Source organism: Ovis canadensis, chromosome 21, assembly GCF_042477335.2.
Source record: "Ovis canadensis isolate MfBH-ARS-UI-01 breed Bighorn chromosome 21, ARS-UI_OviCan_v2, whole genome shotgun sequence".
Lineage (NCBI taxonomy): Eukaryota > Metazoa > Chordata > Mammalia > Artiodactyla > Bovidae > Ovis > Ovis canadensis.
Window position 1 is genome coordinate 48,723,610 of NC_091265.1, and position 6,795 is coordinate 48,730,404.

Sequence of the window (6,795 nt, forward strand, 5' to 3'; positions counted from 1 at the left end):
AGAGTTCACAAGCATCAGTTCTTCAGCACTCAGCCCTCTTTATGGTCCAACTCTCACATCTGTACATATATCACATAGGTGATCAAAAGTACATACTGAATAGCACAGGGAAGTTTATTGAGCCCTGTAATCATATAATGTGAAAAAGGACTGGAAAGAGTTTAGATAAACATCTATATATAAGTTAATCGAGTTTCTGTACACCTGAAACAAACACCAGAGATCCATTACATCCAGTATGAAATAACAAGGAAATTACGGATTCTTTACTCTTGGAGCCGCCAGGGAACCCCATGGAAATTACAGAGGAGAAGAAAAAAAAAAAGATTGTGGCATGAAGAAGTGCTGCCACCTTGTGGCCATTTCCTGTAACAACACCAAGAAAAGCTGCGCTGCTGAGCATTTTAATATTCACAAGGATCCAGGGCAGTAAGTAAAAAACTGCCCTCCAGAAATAACCTAAGGGTGGATATCGAAAAAGTATTTAAAATGAGGCAGGTGTTTAAAGAAGCCAATTTTAAGAGGTAGCTTTAACTCACACACTTTTAAAACATCACATGGGAGAAGGAAATGGCAACCCACCCTGGTAATCTTGCCTGGAGAATCCCATAGACACAGAAGCCTGGCAGGTTACAGTCTATGGGGTCACAAGGGTCAGACACGACTGAGGGACTAGACACATGTATGTATGGTTGAGTCCCTTCACTGTTCACCTGAAACTATCACATCATTAGTAGCCTATACTGCAATACACAATAAAGAGTTAAAAAAATTTTTTAATCATGTGAAAGATGTCAACATCATTAAATATTAGAGAACTGCAAATCCAAACTACAGTGAGGTATCACATCACATCACTCAAAGTGGCCATTGTCAAACACTCTACAAACAGTCAGTACTGGAGAGGGGTTGGATACAGAGAACCCTCCTCCACCAATACCTGGGATGTAAATTGGTAACAGCCCCTAAGGAGGACACTGTGAAGATTATTTCAACCATGAAAACAACAATGATGTTAGAATACTCCCTAACCTCACATAGAAATAGATTCCAAATAGTATATAAGTAAAGAAATGTAAGGATGGGTACAATGAAATTCTTGAGAAAATATGAAGAGGAAGAGGACACAATTTGAAAAAATACGTATGTTCTTTGTGGATCCATAGTTTAGAATGAAGCGTGTGCTCAGTCGCTCTGTTGTGTCCAACACTTTGCAGCCCTGTGGACTGTAGCCAGCTGGGCTCTTCTGTCCATAGAATTTTCCAGGCAAGAATACTGGAATGGGTATCCATGCCCTTCTCAAAGGATCTTCCTGACCCCGGGGTTGAACCACATGTTTTGAGTCTGCTGCAAAGGCAGGTGGATTCTTTCCCACTCGTAACACCTGTGAAGCCCTTTTATAATAGTGAATAATAAACTACTAATCAGACCAAATTAACCTTCAGAGTATTTGCATACCAAAGGAATCCTAAATGAAAGATAAGGACAACCCTCAGAATCCAAAAAAAAAAAAAAAAATCCAACTGGACATACCCACAAGGAATACATCTTCAAACCATATAAACAGCCCTTGCAACTCAATATCAAAAGTACATACAACCCACGAAAAAAATGGACCAAAGATCAAAATGGATATTTCTCCAAGGATGGCCTATGGATGGCAATTGGCCCATGAAAAGATGCTCAGAATCATGAATTGCTGTTGTTGATCAGTCATGTTCGACTCTTTGTTACCCCAAGTACTGCAACATGCCAGGCCCCTCTTTCCTCCACTATCTCCTGGAATTTACTCATATTCATGTCCATTGAGTCAGTTATTCTATATAACCATCTTATCCTCTGCTGCCCACTTCTCCTTTTGCTTTCAATCTTTCCCACCATCAGGATCTTTCCACTGAGTCAGCTCTTTGCATCAGATGGCCAAAGAATTAGACCTTCAGCATCAGTCCTTCCAGTGAATATCCAGGACTGATTTCCTTTAGGATTGACTGATTTGATCTCCTTGCTGTCCAAGGGACTCTCAAGAGTCTTCTCCAACACCAAAATTGGAAAGCATCGATTTGGGGGTACTCAGACTTCTTTATGATTTATTCTGACATCCATTCATGACAGCTGAATGGATTGGTCCAAATCATAGCTTGGAGTACAGATCTTTATCAGCAAAAATGATGTCTCTACTTTTTAATATGCTGTCTAGGTTTGTCGTAGCTTTCCTTCCAAGGAGCAAGTGACTTTGAATTTCACAGCTATACTCACTATGCAGTGATTTTTGAACCACCCCCCAAAATCACGAATTATCAGAGAAAGGCAAATCAAAAGTCCAATGAGGTAAGCCCTCACATTTTTCAGAATGGCATCTCAAAACATCTTGAAGAATAAATCCTAGAGAGGGTGTGGAGAGAAGGGAAGCCTCCTGCACTGCTGTTTTGCAAAGTACATAGGTACATCCATAGGGAAAAGAGCATGGAAGTTCATTAAAAAATAACATAGACGTTATTTATGTTATTTACTTTAGGACTCAGCAATCCCAAGGCTGGGCATAAATCCGGAGAAAATTAAAAATTGAAAAGACAAGCACACCCCTGTAATCTCGGCTCTACTAGGTTCAATAGCCAAGAGAAGGAAGCAAGCTAAATGGACCAGGACCTATGAATGGATTCAGAAGGTGGGGTACGTATACACAATGAAATAGTTCTCAGTCATAAAGAGGTAGGCTATAATGCCGAATCCATCCACAGAAGTAAACATGATCATTTCAAGTGAAGGGACACAGAGAGAGACATGTATTATATAATATCACATCAAGGTGTCATCTAAAAATGGATACAAATGAGCTTCTTTCAAAAAGAGACACAGCCTCACAGACTTAGAAAAGGGACTTTTGGTTGCCAAGAAAGTAAGATGTAGCGCAAGGAGAATTGAGCTGCTTCAGCCCATATGCACACTATTGTTTATAAAATAAGTCCCCAGGACCCACTGTGTAAGGAAACATAACAAACACTCTGTCGTCACCTATATGGAAAAGAACCCTCCAAAAAACACGTGTACATGTCTGTGCAAATGAACAAGCTGCAGTATTTGAAAAGGGGGGGGAAAACAAGATTGGAATTCACCTATATACTCCAGCTCAAATGGAAGGATAAAAACAGAAAAAATGGGGAAAAAAGTGCCGACTCTATTGCCCTCAGGCGTTAGTGACCTGAGCTGGTGTCACATACCTAGAGCCAGACTGGCTTCATCTCAAGGCTGGGGTGTCCTGGGGCTGAGGAGCTGGGAGCACGGGGCAGGTAGTGTTTCTCCACAAAGAACATGGAGTGCCTCTTGCCCGCTGCAGGGCCCCCAATCTAGAGCTACAGGAGGGAGAAATTAAGAGCTTTGAATTAACATATACCATTTATATATATAAGAAATTGATAATCAAAGTACATAACTTAATAGCACAGGGATGTTTATGAACATACTGTAATTATCTATATGTGAAAAAGGATCCAAAAGAGAATAAACACCTATGTATAACGGAATCGAATCCCTATACACCTGAAACAAACACATCAGAAATCAACTATATTACAATATAAAGCTACAAGGAAATTATGGGGGCGGGGGGGGAGGGGGTAGAGATTGCGCCAAGGAGATGTGCTGCCCCCTTGTGGCCATTTTCTGTACTAACACCAAGAAGAGCAGTGCTGCTGAGCTTGTAATATTCACAAGAATCCAGGGGTTGAAAGTGAAAAACACTTTCCCTGGAGAAATGTCCTAAAGGTAGTAATTGAAAAGGAATTCAGAACAAGACATTAGTTTAAGAAGCCAATTTCAAGTGGTAAGTTTAACTCAGTTCAGTTCAGTTCAGGCACTCAGTTATGTCCAACTCTTAGCGACCCAGTGAATCGCAGCACCGCCGGGCCTCCCTGTCCATCACCATCTTCCGGAGTTTACTCAAACTCACGTCCATCGAGTCGGTGATGCCATCCAGCCATCTCATCCTCTGTTGTCCCCTTATCCTCCTGCTCCCAATCCCTCCCAGCATCAGAGTCTTTTCCAATGAGTCAACTCTTCGCATGAGGTGGCCAAAGTACTGGAGTTTCAGCTTTAGCATCATTTCTTCCAAAGAACACCCAGGGCTGATGTCCTTTAGGATGGACTGGTTGGATCTCCTTGCGAAAGCTGACCACCGAAGAATTGATGCTCTTGAACTGTGGTGTTGGAGAAGACTCTTGAGAGTCGCTTAGACTGCAAGGAGATCGAACCAGTCCATTCTAAAGTTTAACTCACACCCTTTAAAAAAAAAAATCACATGAAAGATGTCAGCATTACTAAATGCTGCTGCTGCTGCTAAGTCACTTCAGTCGTGTTCGACTCTGTGCGACCCATAGACGGCAGCCCACCAGGCTCCACCGTTCCTGGGATTCCCCAGGCAAGAACACTGGAGTGGGTTGCCATTTCCTTCTCCAATGCATGAAAGTGAAAAGTGAAAGTGAAGTCGCTCAGTCGTGTCCGACTCTTAGCGACTACAGACTACAGGCTACCAGGCTCCTCTGTCCATGGATTTTCCAGGCAAGAGTACTGGACTGGGGTGCCATTTCCTTTTCCTGCTAAATGCTAGAGAAATGCAAATCTAAACCACAGTGAGGTATCACATCACCAGTCAGAATGGCCATTGTCAAACACTCTATAAACAGTAAGTGCTGGAGAGGGTGGGGAGACAAGGGAACCCTCCTTCACTGACCCTTGGAATATAAATTGGTAAAAGCCACTAAGGAAGACACTGTGAAGCTTCCTTCAGCCATAAAAATGGCAATGAGATTAGATTACCCCCCAGCACTATGCTGCTGCTGCTGCTAAGTCGCTTCAGTCATGTCCAACTCTGTGTGACCCCATAGACGGCAGCCCACCAGGCTCCTTTGTCCCTGGGATTCTCCAGGCAAGAATACTGGAGTGGGTTGCCATTGCCTTCTCCAATTCATGCATGCATGCTAAGCCACTTCAGTCATGTCTGACTCTGTGCGACCCCATGGACAGCAGCCCACCAGGCTCCCCTGTCCACGGGATTCCCCAGGCAAGAATACTGGAGTGGGTTGTCATTTCCTTCTCCTCCCTAATACTATACACAAAAATAAACTCCAGATTGTATAAATATCTAAATGTAAGGACAGGTACTATGAAATTCTTGAGAAAAATATAACCAGGGCATGATTTAACATAAATTGCAGGAATTTTTTGTGGATCCACATTTTAAAATAATGAAAAATAAGCCACAAATCAGAAACCGGAATGAATTAACCTTCAAAGCATTTGCAGAGCAATGAAATCCATAAACAAAAGACAAGGAAAAGAATCAGGATAGGAAAAATACAACCCACTACACATAACCACAAGGAATACAGCTCCAAGACATATAAACAGCTCTTGCCACTCAGTATCAAAAATACATACAACCCAAGAAATAATGGGCCAAAGATTGAAATGGATATTTCTCTGAGGAAGGCCTACAGATTGCAACTGGGATGTGAAAAGATGCTCAGCATCACAAATTATTAGAAAAAGGCAAACAAGTCCAGTGAGGTGAATACTCATACAGATAAGAATGGCCTCCCAAAACGTCTTAAACAATTCATGCTAGAGAGGGTGCGGAGACAAGGGAACCCTCCTTGCACTGCTGTTTGCAATGTACATAGGTACATCCCAGTAGGGAGAATAGTATGTGGGTTCATTAAAAAATAAAATAGAAGTGCCTCAGGATCCAGCAATCCCATGCCAGGCCATAAATTCAGACAGAATGAAAAATTGAAAAGATATGGGTATCCCTGTTATCTCGGGCCCACTAGGTACAACAGCCAATATAAGGAAGCAAGCTGATTGTAGCATGACAGATGATGGATACAGATGATGCTGTACACAGTGCAATAATTCTCAGCCACAAAGAAGTAGGAAACAAGGCCAAGTGCAGCCACAGAAATCAAAGTAGACATGATCTTTCCAAGTGAAGTAAGGGAGACAGGGAGACACAAGTATCATATGATAGCACTTCTAGGTAAAAACAGATACAAATGAACTTCTTTTCCAAAGAGACACAGCCTCGCAGACTAATAATAGAAAAGGAACTTCCTGTCACCCAAAAAGTCCAATGTGGGGCAGGGAGAAGTGAGCTGCTTCAGACTAACATACTGCTACTGCTAAGTCACTTCAGTCGTGTCTGACTCTGTGCGACCCCATAGATAGCAGCCCACCGGGCTCCCCTGTCCCCGGGACTCTCCAGACAAGAACACTGGAGTGGGTTGCCATTTCCTTCTCCAATGCATGAAAGTGAAAAGTGAAAGTGAAATCGCTCAGTCGTGTCTGACTCCCAGCGACCCCATGGACTGCAGCCCACCAGGCTCCTCCGTCCATAGGATCCTCCAGGCAAGACTACTGGAGTGGGGTGCCATTGCCCTCTCCGCAGACTAACATATGCACATGACCATTAAGAAAGCCACCAGACCCAGTATGTAACACAAGGAAACATACACAACACTCTGTAATAATCCATAGGAAAAAGAACCCCTCCAAAAAACATGTGTACATCTATGTGGAAGGGAACTAGTTGCGATAGCTTGAAAAGGAAGAAAACAAAAATACCAACAAGATTGTAATTCACCTATATACTCCAGTTCAAATGATAGGATAAAAACAGAAAAAAAAGAAATAATAATTCTCTCAGGCCAGAGTGACCTGGGCTGGTGTCACATCCCTGGAGCCAGACTGGCTTGTGTCCCAAGGCTGGCGTGTCCTGGGACTGAGGGAGCTTGGAGCATGGGG